The 26,112-nt window shown below is 47.0% G+C and overlaps 1 protein-coding gene across 9 annotated transcripts in view; it reads right to left on the bottom strand.

Moving 5' to 3' along the window:
• Positions 1-26,112, bottom strand: part of LOC138521540 (signal transducer and activator of transcription 5B) — a 1,967,228-nt gene that overhangs the window by 325,471 nt on the left and 1,615,645 nt on the right. The gene's annotated exons all lie outside the window — the stretch shown is intronic.

Below are 26,112 nucleotides of genomic sequence, written 5' to 3'. Positions count from 1 at the left end.
TACCTGCCTATCACAGCCTTACTGACAGCAGTGTGGGGGTTAATGGGTGCAATGTTTGAGTGGAAATTCCAGACAAAAAATTAAAAGAGGAAGGTAAAACATCCAAAGAAACAAAGACTTCAGGCTTTCTTATGAGTTTGGAGTAATCAGTAAAACAAGTGGCATTTCCAAATGTTTACCCCTTTTGCCTCTGTTCCATTTGCGAGTGAGAAGGTTTAAATATCTAGCATATTTCAGGCCAATATCGCTAGCAATAAACCTCACCCTCTTACGAGATGGATTGCCACCGTAAAAATCTTCAAATTTTTATCCCACAAAAATGGCATCCCTTTATGAAAAACATGTTTTAACTATACAGAAAAGCACATTATTTACCTCTCAGCAATTCACTTTTTGATGGTTTAATCCTTCTGCCACATATTATTTTAGTTGATGTACCTTCTCCATCACCAGCAGTCTTCTGAAACTTTTTCAGATACCAATATGCACATTTATGGCTCTGTGCAGCGCCTCTGATGCCCGTTGTTACTTTAAGGACAGTATTTATGAAGCCAGTAGTGCCCCACAAACCCAGTTCAATTTTTTTCCCTAGCACTTAGTAACTGAGGGACTGCAGAGGAGCAACCAGCGAAGAAGCTTGTCATGAAGACGTGACTGCAGGGAGGGGTGTGAGGCATCTCTGGGAGGAGGACTAATCAATTAGAAAGAACATTACTGAGCCGAAAGTAAGTTGTTCTCCTAATGTATTCTTTCCTCATGCCAATTCCTCATCTTATTCTTCCAAAGCAGTATAGCACCAGGAAACAGGAGGAAAGCAAGAACTACCACCTAAACCAGGAAGCTTTGGAGCATTAGCCAATATATCATGCACCGTGACCCAATACGGAATTCAGGCAGTAGTGCTTGGTGAACGTGTGCTGTGATGATTCACCGGATCCAGTCACTTCTCCCCACGGGGAGCACTTCCCTATGAGGCTAGGGAGGTGAGGCTCCTACCAAATATTCTCCCTAGGGGTGGTAAAAAGCGGGAGGACCTCATAGGGAGAGACTCCCCTCATGGGGATGGAGACTCCCATCTGGTGAAAGACCTCCCTAAATCATTGCCCCCATAAGCCTCATCATTGTTGACTCCTTACCTTTCCTCTCTAGAGCACAATACTGTGTGTTACTGTGAAGTTTCAACTGTCTCATCTGTAATTCTTCTGTAAAGAAGAACCAAAGAAACAGATTAACAAAGGGAGGAATCAACCAAGAACTTTAACGAAGTGGCCCCAAAGAGGCATGAAGATTACATCAAAGACATTGGGTAACACCTCTGAAGATACGCTGGGGAAGGTCCAGCTCCATGAAGTAGAAACAGACGAAAGCAGAGAAGCAGGAAGAGCAATGAGGGAAGCTGGTCTGCACTGCCCAGGAAATTCAAACATGTGGGAACCTGAGTCCAAGGAGACAGCTGGCCTCTGGCCAAGAAGAATATGGAAGCAATTGTGTGAGCTGGTCTGCCACCAACTTGCTGCTGAAAAGTGAGAAATCCGGCGGTGACGCAACCTCTGGGAGGTGGATTGTCCAGTCCGTTAACAGCACTGAGACCGCTGCAACGGCTCAGCAGAGCCACACCAAAAAGGAATACGCTGCAGAATCACATGCAGAGGACTGATGTAGAAGAACCTGTAACGCTCCATCATCCAAACAGAGGTAACGAAAGCTGTGCAAGAGCTGGGTCGGATCTGCGGGGGTGCAAAAGTCAAGAAGCACTCGGGAGTAATCCTTCTCATCACAGTAGTGATACATGGAGAACCAAGAGCCAAGCAGCATTCAGGAGTGATCTCCCTCCTCCTCACAGTAGTGAAATTCAAAGAAACAAGAATTATATGTTCTTCAGAAATAAAATACTTCATCACAACAGTAATACCCAGAAACCTAAGAGTCAAGTATTTATTGGGGGTAATTTCCTTCAGAGTAGTGTAAAAATACAAACCTACAAAGTACAAGAGTGCCTCGGGAGTGAGCTCCCTCATCATAGTGAGAACTTTAAAGTATGCAAGCAATACCAGAAGGATAAAGAACTGGCTGAAAGTAATTTACCCAAAATAGTACTGAGCACCAGGAAAAGAGTGAATAAAACCTTAACACTATTGTTTACAAGTTAATGGAAAGAACTAAGAATACTTTGCAAAATGTATAAGAAGAACTGTCAAGAACCAGTTTACAGAACCTTTCCAGACGGACCAGGTGATGGGAGTAATCTTTCTGGTCTAGGTCTACTTGGTAAATAAGACCCTATTGCAAGAGAATGTGGTTGTGTCAACCTGAGACTGAAGTACTTCACCAGGAGAAGAGAGTCAGGAAATGTATTGACTGCTTTTTGCTTTACTTTTGAAGTGGCAGGGATAGAGCAGTTGATTTGGACAGAGGATGGTATGTACTTTTCTTCTGACTTACAACCGGACGAGCACCAGAGTTATTCTAGGTTGAGGTAGGGAAACCCCTCCTCTCTAGAGGTAGGGAGGGATAGGTTTCTGACCTAATTTAATAAAAGTTTACAGCCAAAATTATATCGCCTCCTCACTCCATCCCACCACAGTGGATAGATGCCAACGTATCACCTGACAGATGTTGGAAACAGGGACTCCTCTCTGCAAGGAAAAGGTATCTTCCAGGCTTTTGGTAGATAACATTGAGACAGTCACATACTTACTTCTTGGAAGGGGTCGGCTTGCTAGCAGCCCTCCCTACAAATTCCCAGCAGAACTAAAAAAGAGCTGGGCATCATTCCTGATATGTCCTTCATCAGAGAGGTAGTGGCTGAGGGCTCTCTTGGGGTCCAGACAGTGAAACGTATCCTTCACCTTATATGGACGATGTGGATGGTAGAAAACCCGAAGAAAAACCTTGGGAGAGAAAGTGACTTTGGGTAGAAAGGTTGGCCTTAGCCTCAGAGTCAGGTAAGAGAAGATGAGGTACAGAGGTTTGGCGGAGCCTGGAGTTCACTCACACACATAGCAGAATTGATGGCAACCAGGAAAATCACCTGTAGGGTCTCAAAATGGGGCTTGCATGGGAATGGTTCAAACGAGGGTTAAATCCCATGGAAGAACAATAAACTGCTATCATGCAAACTGGTTTGACAACCTCTGTAAAAACTGCTTAACAGTGAGGATGGAAAAAGAAAAGCCCTCTTTGGGCATTTGATGAAAGTCTGAAATAGTGTCCAGGAATCCCATTTACAGTGAACATGCAAAGGTCCTGATGAGTGAAGGAGAGCAGCAAATCAAGCATAGGAAAAGTAGGACAGATCAAGCATAGGAAAAGTAGGACACATCAAGCAGTCCAGAACACTCTCCTGACATTAAGCTGAAAGGTTACACCACCTACAAAGCACATGGACTTGGTGGCGTGCGCCCCCTGGTAAGGTAAACATCGAAGGCATTGGCAGAAACTGTTCACTTCTCCTACCTCAGCCTCTCAACAGCAAAGCATTAATGTTGAGGCTTCTGAGACTCAGTTGGAAGATCAGCCCTCCCCAACCCCCCACCGACTGGAAGAGTAGGTCCACCGTTGATGGCAGGTACCAAGACGGAAACATACAGAAGTTCCAAGTACCATGTCCTCTGAGCGTGGTATGGGATGATCATAGAAGACCTGAACTTTTGCAGTTTGCTAAAGATCAGAAGAAAGCGAGGAATTGGTGGAAATGCACAAGAGATTGAAGTTCCACTCGACAATCAACAGATCCCCAGAGCCCATAGCTGTGGAGATTCTCTTGAGCAGAACAACTTTCACTTCCTGTTGACACTGTAGGTGAAGAGGTCCACCTAACAGGACCTCAAAGGGTAAAGATCTAGTGCAGAACTTCTTGCCAGACCTCTGAATTGTGGGAGACTGATGTCGGTCTCTTCAAGGCATCCACAACCATGTTCTCTGTGCCGACAAGATGGACAGTCATTCTCCAGAGCCCAGAAACACAGTTGTGTCACTTTCTTGTACAGAGGCAGCATCCCCACACACTCTCGCTTGTTGAGCTAATGCATGGCTTCCATCTGTCAGGATCAGGACACACTTGCCCCGCACAGAAAGAAGGCAGGCAACCAGAACTGGTCTGATGGCACTTAGTTCCAGAAGATTGATGGTTTCCCCTGCCTTGGAGAGAACCACAGTCAGCTCATCGTCGGATCATTGAGGTGTTTGACTAACCTTTCAGGGAGGCATCCATTAAAGCTGTGGATAACCCCAGGGTGCCGAAAACACTCTCCACATAATACATTACACTCCACAGGGTCGACCATAGGAGATCCTGCAACACTCAGACCTGCAAAAGGAGACCAATGAAATCAAAGCACCCGCTGGAGTGATCTCATGTGCAACCAAGCCTCAGCACCATGATGATACAGGATGCAATGATGCCCAGAAACTGCAGACAATCTAAGGCTGGGACTGGATTTTGGGCTTGGAAGGTTTGTACTATCTGCAAGCTTTTCTTTTCATCATCTTCGCCTCCGGAAAGAAGCCCTGCCTGAATATGTGTCCAAAATTGCCCTTATGAACTGGAACAACTGGGATAGCAAGATAAGGAACTTAAGTTCAGAGAGAAGCCTAAGATATGAAAAAGCTGACAGGTGGGTACAGGTGGGACGAGACCAGATCTGGATGCAAGCTTGAATGAACCAGTCATCCAGGCAAACCAAGACATGAATGTTCTACCTCTTGAGGAGTGTGGCTAACACAGCCAACCAATTTGTGAAGACCCTTGGGCTGAGGAAAGGCCGAAGGGCAGGACGTTGCAAACAAACTGTACCTTCTCTGTGAGCATAAGCATCAGGGGATGGTGAGAACTGTGTAGAATCAAATCAATTGACCGTACTAAACTTCAGGGGGCACTACAGCTCAGAACTTGCAACCTGTGGATTTCCAGATGTTTTCGACTACAACTTCCAGGGTCCCTCCCTCCCAGACTATGCTGGCTCGGGGCAATAGGAGTTGTACTCTCAAACATTTGGCAGGACACTATCTTCAAAGGTGAGGCAATATGGGAGTTATAGGTTAAAAAAATAAAACCACTGTTCACAGGGGCTAAATTACTACACCCAGGAAGGTACAGTACGGTGCATCTTTAGCCCACCCACTGAACAATGCCCCCTTACCCACAAATGTGATATACAGTAAAAGGATAAGACTACACAGCTACTGCTCTGTTTGCAATACACAATGTCTGGTCAAAGCAGCAAAATAAGGGCATTAACTATCACAACGAGTAAGACTCGCTGGAAAACGGATGTTTGCACTTCTAAAGTCACCAAGACTAATGTGTCTTAGGCAGCTGCCTACAAGGACACACATTGGTGTGTCCCCAACCATGAACATCAGGTACTCGCTTGTCCTTTGGATGGATCAGCAAATGAAAGCAGGCTTCCTGAATGTACAGCAATAAAAGATAGTCCTACAGTTCGAGGGCGAGAGAACCATTTTGAATTTGTCCTTGAACAAGTACACATTTCACAGATCCAGGATCATGTACAGGTTCCAGTGTCACGGAATTCCCCTTTTCTCACCTGGGAGCAATCCTTGTAGGATTTCTTGGGCGGTGTCTTCTTACGCACAGACCAGGTCTTGTATAAGCCCGCGCAAGCCTCTTCTGGCTCCAGCGTGCGTTCAGAGCTCCAGGATTCAGACACTCCGGGATCCAGGAACGAAGAGGGTAAGCACACAGCACACGAGTCCGGGAAACAAGGAGGAAGGAAGAGGGTAATGGGAATGGAATTAGGAGGTCCAGGAACAAGGTCAACAGTGTAGCGAACTACGGAGCACACGTCTAGTCGCTGCTTGCAGTAGCATTGAGACACGTGGGCCCGCAGGGGTGCGGCCTATTTGTAAATACGCTACGTCTGACGTAAGGACAAGGAAGATGTTGCACGTTAGACGGTCATGTTGGGAGTATCAAGGAGTGCAAGCCCCGTTGTGACAAGGACCCTGAGGTCCAAAAGGGGCGTGTTCTGCGGATCAAGACAGCATGCCCCCTCCAAAGACTTGTTCCACCGGGTTTGCCCGGGTGTATGAGATGGTATCTTCTGAGCAATCGAGGGGTATTCAGGTTAGAAGCTGGTTCCCAGGTTCTTTCACTTGGAGGATATCCTTTCCATTTAACCAGGTATTGAAGCTGACCCCGTTTATTCCTGGAATCGCACATATTCCACTTGGTCGTTCACCACCACCGGAGGGGGTCTGCAAGGTTTCCGGGAAGATCGGATGTAGGGTTTTAATAAAGAAGTGTGAAAAATTGGGTGAATCTTCTTCCAGGAGTCGGGTAGCTTGAGTCGGTATGAGACAGGATTTATGATTTCCTTGACGGGAAATGGACCATAGTACCGGGGGGCCAGTTTGTTTGGCCGTAAGTGTCGGGGTAGTAGCTTCGAGGACAACCAGACTTGATCACCAACTGCATATGAAGGCCCTGGTCTTCATTTAGAATCAGCATTTTGTTTAGTTCATATTCTGGCCTTCTCTAAGTGTTCCTTGGCTTCCTTGTGTACATTGATGAGTGTTTCCATCCAGGAGTTAACGGTAGGAACAGGTGTGGGATGTGGAGGAACAGAGGGTAACACTGATGGATGGAATCCTTGACTGCAATAAAAGGGGCTGGTGTTGATTGCCGAATGATCGGAATTGTTGTATGCAAAATCAGCCACGGGTATTAGGAGCAACCAGTCGTCCTGAACCTTAGTGGCGAAACAGTGAAGGTATTGTTCCAGGGTCTGGTTTACACGTTCCGTAGCTCCATTGGTTTGTGGATGATAACCTGATGGGAGAGCGCGTTGGATTCCCAGAATGCGACAGATGTTTCCAGAATTGTGAGACGTATTGAGGTCCTCGGTCTGATATGATCTTGGAAGGAAGTTCATGTAGGTGGAAAATGTGTTCCAGGAAGATTCCAGCTAGCTCTGATGAGGACGGTAGTTTATGCAGGGGTGTAAAGTGAGCGATGTGAGTGAACAAGTCAATGCTAACCATGATACTCGTGTATCCCCTGGAAGGTGGCAATTCCACAATGAATTCTGTAGCAATGAATTCCCATGGTCTTGTTGGTAGAGTAGGTTGTAGTAGGAGACCTGCTGGTCTCTTGTTATCGTGTTTGTTCTGACTACAAATGGAACAGGCTTGGATGTACAGTCGTACGTGTGTCCTCATTCTAGGCCACCAAAATTGTCTTTGTATAAGACGGAGGGTGTTGGTGATGCCACGATGTCCAGAATGAAGGGTATCGTGGCAGAGGTTGATTATCCCTTGTTGTAATTTCTGCGTGGGGATGACTAGAGCATTATCCTTGAACAAGTATCCATCCTAGATTCTTAGATTCCATTGGTTCTTCCTTGAAATACCCTTCCAGAGTTCAGAGCATTGGGTTTGTATCCGAATTTCTTCGAGGAGACTGACTGCTTGGGCTACAAAAATCATGTGGGGAAACATCTGGGGATAGGTCCGGTCTTCAATTGTTTCGTAGTCAGGATGTCGGGATAAGGCATCAGCAATTATGTTCTGTGATCCGGGGACATGATGGATGTGGAACTGGTACTGGGCAAAGAAGAAGGCCCAACGGGCCTGACGACTTTTCCTACACTCCAGGGATTGTAGAACTTGAAGATTCTGATGGTCCGTGCGGACCTGGACTCGATGTCTCACTCCCAGGAGTAGGTGTCGCCATTCGGTGAAGGCTTGACAGATGGCTAACAGTTCCTTTTCCAGGACAGAGTAATGTGTCTCACTGGGAGTCAGAGTTCTTGAAAGATAAGTAATGGGGTGTTCCATCTTGTCCTCGAACTCTTGCTTCAGCACTGCTCCTATGGCGTAGTTGGAGGCATCCGTCTCCACTATGAATGGTTGATTTATGTTGGGTTGTGCTAGGATGGGGGCTTGAGTAAACTCTGTCTTTAAACGTTGGAATGCCTTGTCTGGAGGTGTAGACCAGAGAAAGGGAGTGTTTTTCTTCAAGAGTGCAATGATCGGCTGAACAATCTCAGAAAAGGTGGGTATGAACTTCCGGTAGAAATTGGCTAGCCCCAGGAAGGATTGAACTTGTTTCACAGAAGTGGGAGCCGGCCAGGATAATATGGCTTTTACCTTTGACTGATCCATACCAATTCCTTCTGGACTAAGGACAAATCCTAGGTAATGAACAGAGATCACATTAAACAGGCATTTCTCGGGTTTGGCTAGGGGTCTATGTTCACGTAGTCGTTGTAAGACAGCCTTAACATGTTCTTCATTCCTTAGAAGGTTCTTGGAATAGATCAGGATATCGTCCAGGTAGACAATGTCGAAGATGAACTGCATATCGGAGATCACCCTATACATGAAACGTTGAAAGACGGCAGGGGCATTAGCAAGTCCAAAGGGCATTACCAGATATTCGAAGTGTCCAAAGGGTGTTCGAAAGGCTGTTTTCCATTCGTCCCCTTCCCTGATACGGATCAGATGATAGGCACCCCTGAGATCCAGTTTCATGAAGATTACAGCTCCTCTCACCGCTTCCAGGATATCCGAGATCAAGGGTAAAGGGTAGCGGTCCTTGAGGGTGCATTGATTTAATCCACGATAATCGAGGCAAGGTCTAAGTTCCTTGGTGTCTTTCTTGGGAACAAAAAACAGTGAGGCTCCAGCTGGGGATTTCGATGGTCTTATGGTGCCATTTTTCAAGGTTAGTATCCAAGTATTCTCGTAGGACTCTCTTTTCAGGTTTGGATAGGATGAACATCCTCCCAAAGGGAATCACTGCTTAGGGTTCTGTGTCTATGGCGCAGTCTTCAGGTCTGTGTGCGGGTAGAGCCTTTGGAACCGATACAATATTGGAAACCATGAGTGGAACTTGCTGATCTATTGATGGTTGTTTGGAATGTGTCACGGATGATTCCACGAATAGACAGTGAGACATACAAAACTCAGATCCAAGAAATAAGGATCCTGCTGCCCAGTTGATATAAGGATTATGCTTCTGTAACCAGGGCATACCCAGGACCATGGGCTAATGATCAGACCTAATGATGTCAAATCTGATCAGCTCTTGTTGATGGATTATTGAAAGTTGGATCTCTTTAGTCTGCAGGCTTATAGGCCCTGAAGTGAGAGGTCTTCCATCGATCGCTTCTACCGGTTGCATGGTACTTCGTGTCTCGTATGGAATGTGGTGACACGTAACCAAATCTTGATCAATGATTACTCCCATAGCTCCGCAGTCAACCAAGGCCAAAATGGAGTAGGTCTTATTCTTGGATGGCGATAGACGGGCCTGAACAATCACTTGGCTGTTTTGTCCACGAGAGTTCAAGGATGGAATAGACGTGGATCAAACATCTCTCTCCCGAAGCCTTGCTCCATCTAGGATCGGGAGCTGGTGTTTCCCGGGCGCCGAGGAGGGGCTAGAGGGCATTCTCTAATCAGGTGTTTATCCGAGGCACAGTACATGCATAGCCCCGTATGAATCCTTCTCATCCTTTCTTGCGGGGATATGGGTCCACGGAAGGCTCCTATCTGCATAGGTTCTGGTTCAGTAGCTAACACTGGATTTGCGTCAGTCTTGGAGGTAATCTGGAAGGATGCCTTCGGGGGGGGGGGGTTACTTTGGATTTCTTTTTTTCTTCCTTTCTTTCCTGGATACCAAAATCTATTTGCATGGCAAGGTCCAAAAGGGCCTGTAACGAGCTTGGGCGAGGCACTCTCGCCAATTCATCTTTGATCTCCTCATTCTGTCCCCTTCTGAAAAGTGTAAAACTTGCTTCAGAAGACCAGTCAGCTTCCTTGGTCAATTGCTTGAATTAGGTTACATACGTAAGCATATCCTGGGATCCTTGATGAAAGTCTAGCAGGCGCTACTGGGCACTATAGACCTGCTCAGGGCGGTCAAACATGTTTTTAAAGGCTTGTATGAAACCGTCGTAGTCATCCAGGAGGGCATCACCAGAATTGACTAAGGGCGTAGCCAAGTTAGAGCATTTCCGGAAAGGTGTGAAATTATGAAGCCAACCTTAGCCCTAGGGGTTGAAAAGTAGTAGGGCTTAAAAGTAAAGTGAACCAAACAAGAATCAAGGAATCCACGAAGGGTTTTTGCCGACCCACCGTATTTGTCAACAATGCCGCCCAGCAATACGCTTTCCTTTGTGGCAGAATCACGAAATAGAACTAATTGTTTGAGAGCGGCGTTTTCCGCCTTTACATTTTTTACCTCGGTCGTCAGTTCTTGCATGCCACGCATGAGATCCTGAACAGCCGCTTCCATGTCGGCTTCGACTTCGGTCGTTTGGCGTCTCAAACTGTCACGGAATTCCCCTTTTCTCACCTGGGAACGATCCTTGTAGGATTTCTTGGGCGGTGTCTTCTTAGGCACTGACCTGGTCTTGTATAAGCCTGTGTGAGCCTCTTCTGGCTCCAGAGTGCGTTCAGAGCTCCAGGATTCAGACACTCCGGGATCCAGGAACGAAGAGGGTAAGCACACAGCACACAAGTCCGGGAAACAAGGAGGAAGGAAGAGGGTAATGGGAATGGAATTAGGAGTTCCAGGAACAAGGACAACAGTGTGGCGAACTACGGCGTACACGTCTAATCGCTGCTTGTAGTAGCATCGAGATGTGCAGGCCCGTGGCCTATTTGTAAATACGCTACGTCTGACATAAGGACAAGGAAGATGTTGCACGTTAGACGGCCATGTTGGGAGTATCAAGGAGTGCAAGCCCCGTTGTGACAAGGACCATGAGGTCCAAAAGGGGCATGTTCTGCGGATCATGACATCCAGCCCTCTTTTTGTACCAAAAAATAAAGGGCGTTTCAACGCTCCCCTTCTCTCTGATGCGGGCTCTAGCTCTATGGGTGCATTTCACCAGAACTTGCTAAACCGAGGGTATCCAGAGTAGGGAACGGACGTGAAAGAGGATGGTCAGAGGGTGTAGGAAGGGAAGCAGAAGCCCCGTGACACAACCTTTAAGGCTCAGGCATTGGAAGTGGTGTGCTACCACTCCGACATACAGGCACAACTTCCCCTCAAAAAGAGTGGGGCATCGACAAGAGTTGAGCGAACAAATCCCAACATAAAGAGGTTTTAGGCCTGGGTATGCAGAGAGAATGGTAGACCGGTCAACCACCACCTCTCTGGGCACTTCTGTCTCTAACTTGGTGAGGAAAAAGCTGCTGGCCTGTTTGCCAGTGTGATGAATCCTGTGGAGTCATTGCTGATTCCCTGTCAAAGATCTCCTCCTATATGGCCAGGGTACGGCAACCGCTACCTGATCCTTACCTTGGGGGTGGTATTATGAGGGAGGATCATGTGGGTGGGGACAGCTGTCGGGTGGAAGGTGTTGACCCCATTGGGAGAGCCGCAGTATTCCTCCCTTTCGGAGGTAGAAAAGCTCATAATTCCTAACTTGATGGCTTGTTGTCACTATACACATCCCTCCCATTGTAAAACCCCTAAACCCCGTCCTGCAGAACACGCCAAGCAGAATATCATTCATGCCTCATATACACATAACACACACCTACAATCTGTTGCCTCTGGTGTTTTTGTTCCAAACAAAAATAGAAAACAACATTACAAGTCCCAGAAAACCTATGGACTCCAACTCCCACAAAACCTCAAGTGCTGAGACGAGGAAGGAGTTAATGTGGATTGAAGGAAACACCAAGCTAAACATACAGACTAGTTGTAATGAAGCCTGGGTGCACAGGTCATTTAAAAATGGTCTCTGCATTCAGACAAGGGGAGAAGGAGAACGCAGAACCAAGGGAGAAGGCATTAGCACGTGAGTGAACCGTGCGGAAGAAAGGAGGCACTTCCAAACTGCCGCTCGCAAGTATTACTTACCAGTGCGGCGCAAGGCCAAAAGAGACACTTGCAGGCACCGTGGGAGAACCGTTGAAGAGCCGGCAGCAGAGCTATTGGGGACGAGGACGTGCCGAGAAGCAGCAATCTTACCGGCGGATAAATGCAAAGCAGGCAGAAGAACTGGGAGAAGATCTGCAGAGCAGGAAATGTCATCCCAGAAAGGAAGCTTCACCGCAGCAACATAAGGTCGTGCCCCCTACTAGATACCAGTGAGTCTGCCCAGAGCCATAGGGGACCTCAAGAGCGTACTACGGATAGGCATGTGGGCAATTCAGAAACTATTTTGAATAGCGAACAAATAAAATACAAAGACAGAAGTTGCACAAATCTTCATGTATGAGATGCCAATATGGGGAAAGATGGAATAAGTGTTTTCACAAGCAAATGAAAAATAATGAAGAAGTTATAAAAGACAAAACTTTAATAAGTCTCGATATATGAGATATCAATGTGGGGAAAGTTTGAACAAGTAGTACCTCAAGCCAATGAAGAATAGACACAGTGAAGTAGAACAACTGTGTTATATTAAAAGACAGTTAACTCAAAGAAGAAATCCTGGTGAAAGATGCACATCAGGAAGTGAGCAATTTGGGGAAAATATGTGGCAGGGCAGAGAAGCATACCAGGGGATCTGCAAGACCCCAGAGAGGGATTAGTGGCAGAGGAGTATACCAGGCAATCCATTCGAAATATAGGGAAGAATTAGACATTGTGGCAAGATATCTGACAGGGGAGTATACCAAGGGATCTAAGAACCAGATGAAAGGAAGCCATGGCAGTCAAAACAGGCAAGTTGAAGTTGAATAAGCATGTCAACATTGTGGAAAGATAGCTGGCAGGAGATTATACCAGGGAATCTGATGAACCTACTAAAGGATTCCTGGCAAGGGAATATACAAGGAAGTCCACTAATGTTATGGTAAGAAACTTATCTACATTTGCAAAACACATGGAAAACCAAATGACAGAACAGGCAAGTGGACAAGTACATCAGGTTGTTCGCTAATATATCAAAGAGGTTGACGAGAACTCTACGTGGAACATCTTATTTGTGAATTCAGTGCAAAGAACCGCAGAAAGAGCTAAATGGTGTGGGATATATCATTTGCACAGACATTTTCTGAACCAGGTATAAGGAACCAAAGAAACTGTTGTTCAAGAGAGACAATGTTGCCATCCTTAAGAAACTGTTTGGAAAGATACTTTTGCCATCCTACTCGAGATATCCAGGGGAAGAGAACCACTCTCTGGATCCAATTATTTTTCCTTGGAAAATACTATTTTTGTTGAAATTGTCTACTTTAATTATGAACACTTTTTTCCAAATATAAGTCAGAGTCAGTTTCCAGAGTCAGTTTCCTTACACTTTTAATTGTTTCTTTTCAGTGTGAAGGTCATATGAGTATGTTTAGGACACGAGGACTGTTTATATAATTTTGACGACAAAACAAAGACTGACATTTAGCTTTAGTTTCCTAGGTAGGGAAACTCTCTTTAGGGTAGGGACAGAGAGGTCTTCATGCAACCAGAGACTCTTATGCTTTAACTCCAAACAGGGTGTCACTGTCGAACAGCATGTCAAGGAGTTTACTTTGGATCTCTGGGGAGAACCGAAGTCGTCCTCTGGGAAATCCTGTGCAGGAAAGCTCCTGTACACATGGCATGAGCCAGAGTCTGCTGTGTCCCGGCCAGACAGTAGTATCTGTTGTGTCACCTCCAAGGCATCCTCGAACAAAGAGGTAAACCCATATTTCATCACCTGTCTTGAGAGGTTCTCCATAGCTTGTTTCCCATAGCGGGCAGCTACTTGGTACACCTGCCTGGGGCACAAAAGAAAATGTAGCCAACTTCGACACTGCAGTGGAGGCCTGTGCCACAAGGCTCTCGGGCATAGAGTTGGTGTGGATAAAAATCCCAGATAAAAGGGAAACAGATCTCGGTAAAGTTCTGGCTCTGAGCCACAGCTGAACCAGAAGCAGGTTTTAGACATGAAACCTCGCCAGGTTAAAGGGGGGGAAGTGACTCACTCAGAGCACCCCTCTTTAATATGTCAATGAGGTCAAACTGGGACACAGGCTTTGTGGCCACAGACAGGCCAAGGTGGTCTTCCCCATTGGCAATGGTCTTTTGAAAAAACATATGAGTTCCAAAAGGAATCGAACCAACTGGTCAGAGTCAGAGGCCAAAGTAAGGAACAAGTTACTTACCTGTAACTTTTGTTCTCCAGCATGGATCTGACATGGATTCACATGCTCATGAATATTCCCAGTCGTCAGGCCAGGAAACCTCGGTAAAGAAAAAAAATCAGTATCAGTTTCGTTTCTGAACGGTCTTTCTTAGTAGTAACCAATCACTGATCTCTGGGTCATACTGCCCCCAGCCAATGACTGCCCTCTCCCTAAGCCCCTCCCCTGGCAGCCATCTTCAGATTTGGTAGCACGTAGAGTGGCAGTATGACCAAGTGAAGAGCCGCAGAGGGGTAGGAGGGAGGGTTTGCATGTGACTCCATGCCAGACCCATGCTGGAGAACAACAGTTGACGGTAAGTAACTTGTTCCTTCTCCAGCATGGGGTCTGGCATGGATTCACATGCTCATGAATATAAGAATACACAGCAGTACACACATGCACACCCACGGGAGGTGGCAAAGGCTCAACATTAAGCATTACATAAACTCAACATTAAGCACTCTTACCTCCTCTCCAGGCCCACCTTCAAGCGAACAGGTTGCGCAGCACTGCTTGGCCGACTGGACTCCTCCCTGGAATCCCAGTCGACGCAGTAGAATCTCGTGGAGGTGTGAGTCGACCTCCACGTAGCAGCCCTACAGATGTCCAGCAGGGGCAGACCAGACAAGAACGCTGTGGTAGCAGCGATTGCTCTGGTCGAATGGGCTCTCGGACGGCCGGGCAACGGTCGGTTTGCCAACCGGTGACAATGCATGATGCAGCCGGAGAGCCATCTGGAAATGGAAGCCTTCGAGAGAGCCTTCACTTGGTTCACAGGTCCAAAGTTCACAAATAGCTGTGACGTCTTCCGAAAACTCTTTGTGCGGTCCACGTAGAACTTCAGCGCTCTAGCCACATCCAGCGAGTGCAAAGTCCTCTCGGCCGGTGACTAATGCGACGGGAAGAAAACTGATAACACCAAGGGCTCGTTGAGATGGAAGTCCGACGGCACCTTGGGCATAAAGGAGGGGTGCGTTCTCAGCACCACCCTCGTGTTGTGAAAAGTCAAGTATGGAGGCTTGCAGGATAGGGCCTGGATCTCTCCCACTCGTCGTGCGGAGGTCATGGCCACAAGAAATGCTGTCTTCCACGACAGGAACTTCAACGGCGCCGAATGCAGAGGTTCGAATGGCGCCCCCATGAGCCTGGACAGCACCACATTGAGTTCCCACGCTGAGGCAGGAGCCTTCACCGGCGGGAACGATCGGAACAGTCCCTTCATAAATTCCTTCACCAGGGGAGGAGACCACGAGGACGCCCGTCCCGTAGTTCTGGTGTATCGGGAGATCGCAGCCAGATGTATCTTGATGGAAGCGTGAGCTAGTCCAGCCTTGGCCTGGGCCGTAATCCGCAGAGGGTTAATCTTCTGTGCACGGCACCAGACAGAGAACCTCTTCCACTTATGTCCGTAGCACTTGAGAGTTGAGGACGCCCTGGCCTTTGCGAGAACCTCTCTGCAGTCAGCCGGGATATCGTACTCTCCAAACTCTAGTGCTGCAGGAGCCAGGCCTGCAAGTTCAGCGACTCCGGGTCGTGATGAAGGATGGCGCCTCCTTCTCTGGAAAGAAGATCTGCGTCCGTCGGCAGCTTGACTGGTAGGGACGCTGACAAGTCCAGAAGGTCCGGGAACCAGATCTGCCTCGGCCATGCCGGTGCGATGAGGATCATCCTGCACCGGGACCTCTTGAGCTGGTTGATGAGTCGGAGCAGCAGCAGCAACGGAGGGAACGCATATAGGAACAGGCTGTCCCAGGGGAATGAGAAAGCATCGCCCATGCTCCTCGGTTGGGGAAACCTGCTGGCGAACCTCTGGCACTTGGAGTTCGCCGCTGTCACGAACAGGTCGATCTGGGGTTTGCCCCATCACTGAAAGAGTCGGTCCACTTGATCCTGGCGTAGTTCCCACTCGTGGCACGAGCGCAGCTCTCTGCTGAGTGAGTCGGCAATGGTGTTTTTTATCCCTGCCAGATGAAACGACACCATAAACATCCCTTGAGCAATGGCCCAATGTCACAGATCGTGGGCTTCCTTGGATAGGGCCGGGGATCTGGTTCTCCCCTGCTTCCGGATGTAGAACATCGTGGTGGTGTTGTCGGTAAAGATCCTCACCACATTGCCCTTGAGGGACGGGAGAAAGGACCTAAGGGCCCAGAACACTGCCCGGAGCTCCAGGATGTTGGTGTGGAGCGGTTTCTCCTCCGGGAGCCAAAGGCCTCTCGCGTGAAGATCTTTGGTGTGCGCTCCCCACCCCTCCAGGGAGGCATCCGTCGTCACCGTCGCCTGATGGGCCGGGGTCTGAAAGTCTGTCCCCGCCCCTAGATGAGCGCGGGTGCCCCACCACTGAACCGCTCGTCGGAAGGTCTCGTTGAGAGGGATCCTGTCCTCAAAGCTGCCCGTTGCTTGAATCCTGCGGGCGTCGAGGAACTCCTGTAGAGGGCGCATCCGAAGCCAGCACAGGCGCACAAGATAAATGCAAGAGGACATCATTCCGAGGAGGGACTTGATGGACCTCACCCTGGCCACGTCCGTGGCCAGCAGATGCTGCACCTTGCCTAGGATGGCCTTTGTCCTTTCCTCCGACGGCAAGGCCAGACGCACCACTGTGTCGAGCTTGGCTCCCAGAAACAGTGCAACTTGAGAGGGGACCAGGTGGGACTTGGGGAAGTTGATGGAGAACCCCAGGTCCGTGAGCAGCTGGATGGTCTTCGCTGTGTGTTCTACGGCTAGCTCCCTTGTCCTTGCACGAATGAGCCAATCGCCCAGGTAGGGGTAGACGTGGATCTCCTGCAGGTGCAGCCGTGCCGTCACTGGAGCAAGGAACTTGGTGAAAACCCTGGGTGCCGACTTCAATCCGAACGGGAGGGCCTTGAACTGGTAGTGCCGCCCTTGGACCACGAACCTGAGGAACTTCCAGTGTCCTTTTAGAATGGGAATGCGAAAGAATGCATCCTCCAAATCCAAGAACGACAGGAAATCGCCCTCCTCCAGCTGTCCCAGCACGTGCTGGAGGGTGACCATCTGGAACTTCTGTACCTTGATGTACTTGTTCAGTCGTCGCAAGTCAAGGATGGGTCGCCACCCTCCTGTCTTCTTTTTCACGAGGAAGTACCTTGAGTATACTCCGGAGCCTCTTTGGGACGAGTTCGAAGGCACCTTTCTTGAGCATCGCCCTTACCTCCAACAGTAGTTGAGGGACGTGGTTTTCTTTCCTGGCCACGGGAGGAATGCGGGGGCACTTTTTAGAAATTCGAGGGCGTGCCCCTGGGCCAGGCGTCCAGCACCCAACGGTCGGTGGAGATGGACTCCCACACGCTGACTAACTTCGCCAGCCGGCCTCCCACCGGGGTGCTTCGGTGGGGGCCCGAGGCCATGGTTGGTTCAATCTTGCTTGGAGGACGCCTTGCCGCCTTGGCCTTCCTGGCGACGACGGCGGGATCCACCCGATTTGCCTCGTCCTCTATAGGCTTCCGGCGACGAGGAGCGGGCTGCTTGGCAGTACGTAAAGGAGCCACCGCCGAATCCCTTGGAGGCACCCTGCTTGCCTCCGGAGCTCCGAAAGGACGGACTTCGTTGCTGGAGAACTCCTAGGGCCTTGGCTGTCTCCGTGTCTGCCTTGATGGCTTGGAGGGACTCATCCACTGTTTTCCCAAAGAGGTTGTTCCCGTCGAACGGCATGTCCAAAACCTTGGCTTGTACGTCCTGGTGGAAATCCGTCACCTTGAGCCACCCTCATCGTCTGAGGCAAACGCTGTTGCCTAGCTGGCGGAAACCGGTGTTGGCAATGTCCGTTGCCACCGTTATGGCGTGGTCCGACGCCACCTCACCTTCCTGCAAGATCTCCAGGGCCTCAGCCCTCTTGTCGTCCGGTAGGAAGTCCAACAGGGGGGCGATCTTGTACCATAACTCCCTGTCGTAGCGGGCCACGATCTCGTAGACGGGTTCTTGAGAAGGGTGAGACCCTTGTCCCAGATGTCATTCAGCAGAGGCACGGCGAGGACTGTCTTCGTCTTGGCCTCACGCCGTTGGTAAAGGAAACCTTCCTTCTTCTCTTCGGGGCAGAGCTGAAAAAGCTCAGATGCCCTGGCGATCATAGCGTGGAAAGACCCAATCTCGTCGGGCGGGGAGGCCCGGGCTGGAGGCGATGGGAGCTCTGTCCCGTCGTGGCCGCCGTTGTCATCCGTACCCGTCGTGGCCGTGTCCGTTCCCGTGTCATCCCCAGGTACGGGGGACGTGGGCAAAGGCTGAGCAGGCCGCGAGGGCTGAAAAGGCGGGGCTGGATGGGTCCGTCTTCTCTTGTTTGGGAGACTTCCCGACGGGCCTGGCTCTGGCTCCTCCGTCGGGCCTGGTTCCGGCTCCTCCGTCAGTGGTAGGGGCAATCTCGTCCTTATCTCCGAACATAAAGATTGTATTGCCAACAAAATGGCCGCAGAGTTGTCCTGCGGCTCCGGAAGCAACGGGCGCGACGGTTGACTAGGAACTCGTCGTCCTCTTCGTCGGGATCCCTCCCGTGGGACCGGGCCTCTTCGAAGCCCCCGTCAAAGCCCTCAAGACTTCAACCAGTTCCTCCTCGGAGGCTGTATCCGTGTCCACAATGGCCACCGGCTCCCCCCCCTTTTTCCACCGGGGTCTACACGGGGGTCTTCACCGATGGGCCTGAAAGAGGGAAACTCTGGGCCCAGCGGTCGCCTCCACTGGTGTAGCCTCCCCAGGCTGTGCCAGGGCCGCTGCGACTTCCTCGATAGAGGCCTTAGCCGGGTGAATTAAGGTCTTCACCACCTTCTGCGGGCCTGTGGCCTTGACCTTGGGGGGAGGGTCACTGTCATGATGCCTACCCCGGGGGACCCAGACCAAGTCCAGCAACCCCGGTAGCAGGCATCAAGTTACCCCAAGCAAACCCAACAACCCCCGCTAGGGGCTATTTGGGTGCAGTCCTGGCGCCTATGGCGCCAGGCTCATATTGAGAGTCAGTCCTGGCGCCATAGGCGCCAGGCTCATAGATTAAAACTTACCTGATGCAGACCATGCTGCAAACTTACCTGATGCAGACCATGCTGTAAGAGCTCCAAGCCAAACGAGGCTTGGAAGGGACTATTTTACCTAGGGACTATTTTTTTACTCGGGTGGGGCTGGGGAGGAATACTTACCTGGGACTACTTTGGAGGCTATTTAAACCACGCCTGAAAAGCAGCACATGCTTCGCCTTATTCTGCATCCAGCAGCATAACGCTCACCGTGCCTGCAAGTCTGCATCCAGTCTTCTGCCACGCCCGCCTCGAGTTTGGAGCTCCTAGAAAAAGGGAGAAAGAAGGAGAAAAGGTTAGAACAAGAGCAATACCTTTGATCCTTAACCGAATTCCCGATCCATCCTTCGAGCTGGAAGAAAGAAGTTATTTTATGCGCGTCGCCTCGCCTGCTGCAGCGCCGCGCTGTACTCACCGGCCTTCGCAGCATCTTCACATTTCACCGCATCCTCCTGCATGTTACCGCCACGCTCCGGCACCTAAGGAGAAGACAAGAACAGCAAGGTGAGCTAAGGGAATACACAGAGGAATACCCCCAATAGACTTACCTGATTTTACCACCGGGGGTACTATTCTTCTTCACGGGTCGGCGCAGCTTCCACTGCATCCTAGCCAAACCCCGGCCCCTAAGGGGAAACAAAAGGACAGCAAGGTGAAACAAGGGACTAACAAGGGGAACCCTCCTCACCACAAAAGACTTACCTGATTTTACCGCCAGAGATATTATTCCCCAAGACTTCATACTTTCTCTCAGCGCCTGAATAAGGGAGAAAGCAACAGGTTACATATGGACATTATTTTATCGAACTGTGTTGGATAATACAAATCCTTACCAGAACATTACCGGTTGCCACGAGGAACTCTTCAGTAAGGTCAAGCTGCAACCTGCAAAGAATCGGACAAGAGTGAAAGTCAGGCATTTGAACTCTTACGAACTACATACTTACGGCGTCTTGCCGGGAACATCGGAGTCAATATTGTCCTGGAACTCACCAATTCCTTCGAACCAGTGAAGCAACTGGTTATCTACACACCCCTGCGCTCAATGCAGGATGGGGAGCTCATCTTTTCAAATCATCAGGTGAGACTATAAGAGGGAACATCCAAGATGATCAGTGGGGAGAACAGCAGGGTGGGGGGATTTACGCTCAACTCCACAGGTGGTTAATTCCCTTTCTCCACTTGCAGAAGAATATTCCTACGGGCCAAGCGAAGGAAGCTAGGTGGGCCAGTCCAGTCCGTCAACTCGGCCCTACGTGTCGCATTGGTGGAGACCGCAGCAGTCCAGTCCAGATCGACGCCTCTGTGGGAGCCAGGTGAGCCTAACAGTCACCGCCTTGGTCCCCCTCGGCTGGAGGCGGGCCAAGAGGAAGAGGTGGCACCCCTGCGCAGCTGTCGGAACCACTGGAGTGCAAGGTGGAGCAGGAGGTTCAGGGTAGATCTATTTGAAAAGACCCTTAAAATACTCCTTCATGGGATCAGAGTGCATGAGACTCTGAAATTTCCCGAAAAACGCATCCTCTGATGAAGGTTTAGGCACTGGGGTGGGCAGAGGCCGATCATATGGGGCATACTGCCACGAACGCGATGAGGATGGTTGCCAGGAAGGCCCGCCACCAACCGGGTCCACATAGACCAACGGAGCAGAAGCAGGAGGAAACGAGATTGTATGCAGAAGCGGCATCCAAGCACGCCAGTCGTAAGAAGGACGGAATAGATTTTTACTGTCCACATGATGTGGAAACTGCTGCTCATCCCCCAAAATAAGGTTCCTAGCACTCGCCGTCGAGAGCGTAGGTGTAAGGGAAGAATCCAAAATGGCCACCGTGGACCATGAGGGTTGGGCCGCCATTTTGTCGATGCCTGAAGAGAACTGTGTCACAAGTGTAGATGTGGCAATCGTCTCCTCAGGCTGGTCAGGGGACTTAAGCAACACCTTTGCCTTGACACAAGGATCCTCGGCAGAGCTGGTACTGGGGGGTGAGGATTTCTCTGATGTTTTATTTTATTAAAATTTTTTAATTGATTTAGCTGAAATCAATCAACTTTTCAATACATTTTTATCATAAAACATTCATTTAAAAAGAATTGAGACACAATTAAAATAAATTCCAGATATTTCAGAGAGCAGATAAGCATTAATCCTGATGCATGTATACAAAATATTTATTGCGTAACATACAGTCACAAAAACCCTGGTGCTAAAACTTAAATGTTCAGTATTTCTCAGAAAATGTGCAGACTAACACAAACACCCCATCACCACCCAATGACGCATTGACTCCGCACTATCATCCCTGGCCAGGTTATCATTTTTCCAATTCATCAGGCCCATTCAGAGCCAAGGCTGTCAAACATTTGGCAGTCGCAATTCGAATACCAGCCAAATGAGTGACAATAATTATCGCTAACCTTTCATCAGGACTCATACCACCAATATAGCTAAAAGTTTGCAAAATATTTCAATCTAATCTGAATAAGCACTGGGCAATCAATGATCAAATGCTCAGTAGTTTCTGTGCATGTTTGATCCCGACAAAAGCGACAATAGTTTTGGTCATAAGAAATAGTTTTCAGTTTGGCCAATAGGTCTCGGGTCAGCCATAGGTTTAAGCAAAGTCTCAATGTGGCTGATCTAATGAACGGTGAGGGTGATTTACACAGATACGGTTCCATAACTCAGAATTTCTTTCCTCCAAACAGGTTGTTTGCAAAATGTTTATAGTTCAAGTACGCACTTCTTGTATCAATCCAGTCCATCATATACATTTTTACTTTTGCTCTATCAGGGTCCTCGACAAGAAGTTCTATGGAAACATCTGCACGAACCAGTATGCGATAGATGCTTTTAGTCCATACTTGTACAAACGAGTGGTCAGAAGCAAACACATACATAGATAACGTTCCAAGCATAATATTCAAATCTGTAGAGATCCAACATTTCCAAAGTAGTGCGCATAAGAGCCAATGATAAAGAGCATTGAGGGAGATCATCCCCAATTCATATTGCAGCCATGGACCGGAACACATTGTGGAAGGTGTAACACTTTTCTCAAGAATTTGGCCTCTAATTTGTTAAGGTATGAACTATGTAATGCTGCTCTGGTGTCCAATCCGTCTAATAAAGTTGGACCAAACGTCTGATTCCAATATGTTAAAGCTGGTGTTAGAGAAAACTTCCCAAATTTTAATAGTATTACCTTGGTCTGCGATATGGCAGTGGACAACCTTTGCTCAATGGTTATGTGCATGTCAGTATGAGTCATGCCATCAAACCACATTTCTAGATACATGTATCGTGGCACTACATCAAGCTCCACATTTGTAATTTTCCAATGCATTTTACCTCTAGATGATTTAGTAGGTATGTATGTAACAATTTGCATTTTCTGTAAATTATCAACTCATTTTGATCAATATAGAGTGTTAGAGCTGTTAACAATTTCTGCAAACCCACTGGAGTTTTCGATATGAGAACCAGGTCATCTGCATAACATAATGCTCGGATTGGGATGTTATTTAGTTTTGGAGAATCCATACTAAAATTATGAAATGCCTGCTTAACGTTATGTATAAAAAAAATTGAAGAGGGCTGAAGCAAGCATGTACCCCTGCTTCAGCCCTCTCGCGGTTGGAATGGACACGGAAAGCAAACCCTCTAATGTTACTCTGATCTGGATGGAAGTACTGGAGTGAAGGCCTTATTTATTATTTGTATTTGGTTTCAGAAGCAAAACCTTTACAAAAACAAAACAGATATTCCAATACAGAAGAAGAAGAACATACAAAAAATTAAATTCAACTTAACATACATACTACGGAAATACAATTGCTTAGTTTCAGCAAACATTACATAACATATTTCTATAGTTTATACACACCAATCTTCACATCCTAAATTCATCTGGACATCGAATAAAATCATCTTACTTAAAATATAAGTTCCCATACATTCATTAAAAATCGTACAATTGATATTTTTAAGGAAATCGATTTGCCGTGCAGCATATTCCACCAAATTATATCTGGGAAGTATCTTTCTGTTTGAGATGCACATTTTCCGAAATAAGTTTCACGCTCCTCGCTAATAAACTCATATTCTAACAGTAAGTGTCTTTAGTGTTTCTTTTATGGTTGAGCTTTTACAAAAGCGACAGGGAACATGACCTTTCCCCAGTTTATCTCTTATTTCTTGAATTTGCCCAGTGGGCAATACATTAAAACGAAACCGCATAACATTACACCTCCAATTTCTATCTGGGAATTTATCTAAGTATGGTTTCAAGGTACCCACCAACTTCCAATCGGATACCAAATGACAGTACAGAGATGAACTTTTTACTTTCACATTAGTTTCGGCCCAATCGCCCATCTGATTCTGTTTTTTACTTGGATCAGATTCCTAATCAGGAGTTATAAATCTGTACCGATTTAAGCAAGCAAATTTCATGATGGTTCATACAAAGATAGTAAAAAACAATTGATTTAGTTTTCCCCAATCTCAGCTGAAGGCCCAGAATTGAGTATAAATTATTACCTGATCCTAATAATAATTTTCCTAGTAATGCCATTTCTTTCCATTCAATTTTACTTTTCAGCGATTGAAGGCCTAATTCGTACCTAATGGCTGATATAGGAATACATTTTGGAAGATAATAAAATATACTTCTCCAATTTTTAGTCTCGAACTTTGAAATAATTAGGTCTACGCATTGCAGGAAGAATTCTAGGCCGTAGCGGAGTTTGGGGATAACTTTCGAGGAGTAAAAACATAACAGAGACAAAAAAGAGAATTTACAGTACATCTTGTCAATTCTTTTAGTCTGCACAATCAAATTGAACAAGCGTTCTTCCAGCACATCAGAATATGCGCGTTTTGTTATGTTTGCAAAGACAGGATAATCCAAGTACACGAATTATCGTCTAATTTCGAGCTTGTGGTTTTTTAAGTACCAACTATGTCTTGTAGATGTATTATTTGGACCCAAGATTAGAATTATAGATTTCTTTTCATTTATACTTAAACCATTAACATCTATATATTCCTTGAATTTATTTATCATTTGTTGTAGTCCTATTTGAGTTTGATCTATCAATAGGAAATCAGCAGCATAAGAACACCAATTTAGTTTTATCCTTTCAATTTGTGGGGCGATAAATGAAGCTGCTTCCATTGGGGTCCCTACATCAGATAGAAAAAGATTAAACAAAGTGGGGCCAAAAATACAGCCTCGCCTCAGGCCATTCCACGTGTGTATAGGAATTGATAGTTTGCCTTCCTGGTTCAGTCTTAACTTTGATCATAGATCCCTCATACAAATGAATACGGAGAGATAAAATATTGCAAGGCACTCCAAGTAATACCATTTTAGACCATAGCAGGGACCTGTTCACTCTATCAAATGCTTGGGATAGATCTATAGTAACCACATAAATCGGGCAAGCAACTTTCTTGCTTTGATTATCCTGTAAAAGTGAAACGATTAGGCCACCCAAATCTGTTTCCATTTGTTTTCTGAAGCCAAATTGCTTATACTGGAATATTGACTGTTTCTATCCACTCTTTAATCAAACTCAGAACCAGACCAGCGAAGATCTTGGAATCGGCATCCAGTAACAATATGGGCCTAAAGTTTTGTGGGGGCACCCATATCCCCCTTTTTATATTTGGGAATGACATAGGAAATTCTCCAAGTAGATGGAATAAGCTTTGAAACTGTAATATTCCCAAACAATATAAAGAGGGTGTTTGCCCATAGAAATGGGTCTGCCTTGAATATAACGTTTGCTAAACCATTAGGTCGTGCAACACTTGAGGGGTTTGATTTTATAATTTGGGTTGTTATCTCAGCTTCGGTAAAAAAACACTCCCAATCATGTTCATAGATTCCAGGAATAGGTAAAGAGGGTTTTTTATTGGCGGCATAGAGTTCTCCAAGTGTCCTACCCAAGCCTCCTCCGAAACACTATTCACCTGAGACATTAAGAGAGGGGATTCCATTGCATGGATAAGCTTCCAAAAATTCCTAGAGGAGCTGTCTTTAACCTCTCTTAGCCTTGCTATCCATTTGTAACATCTGAACCTTGTGTAATTTAATCAAATTTTATAGTTTTAGTTTTTCTTTACGAATTAGCAGATTTTTCCCTCCCAGATCCATTTGAAGAGATTTAATTTTCCGAATATTTTTATTACACAATTTTTTCTGTTCTTTGACCAAATGATCGAAAACATGTGGGTGCTTGAGACTAGCAATACTCGTCTTTGGCCTAATTGAATGAGACATTATTTTCCCGGTGTAGTCGCTGAATTCCTCCCTCGAGAATAACTTCCATCTTTCTGCCAGTTGTAATCTTTGGATGTCTAAATTGAGAGCCGTGTTTATTTTTACCACATTACCCGGATGCCAAGTTATTCTATTTTTTGCTGTGTTCACTTTTATACTGGTCTTAAACTGATTCCTTATGTGTTGTTGGAGTTTTACATACAGTTGTATTTGGAGTCTGATCACTAAAGTCGTTGTTAATCAGGTCGAAAGATGTACATGCTTTAAACAAATTGCCTGACATGAATATATGGTCAATTGTAGAATTGTATAAACCATTCAACTAGGTGTAAGTGGCATCTGAACTATCATTCAATTGATTTGCATGATAGAGTCCCCAATTCGAGAAAAAAGTATACCAGATATGACCTTGGAATTTTTTCTGGGGCCACCCGATGGGCCTCCCTCAATTATCTGACCTTCCTTACGAGCTCCAAATGACAGGATACCTATATAAGGTTCTAATTTCGAGCCCTTGTTGTCCGTTATTGGAATTTCGGCATTCAAGTCACCTGTGATTATTACATGTAGGCCTTTATATTTGATTTTCAAGTCAACCAAGAGAGTTAATCTCCTTGATTGTATTCCCTAGATTGTGAAGGGGGTTAAAATATATGTTTACCACCAAAACATACATTGCCCCCCTGGATTGAGACATTTCTAAGACCACTACCAGG

This window comes from Ambystoma mexicanum, chromosome 13 (assembly GCF_040938575.1).
Source record: "Ambystoma mexicanum isolate Mex_15411 chromosome 13, UKY_AmexF1_1, whole genome shotgun sequence".
Taxonomy (NCBI): Eukaryota; Metazoa; Chordata; class Amphibia; order Caudata; family Ambystomatidae; genus Ambystoma; species Ambystoma mexicanum.
This window is presented reverse-complemented; position numbering and strand designations above follow the sequence as displayed.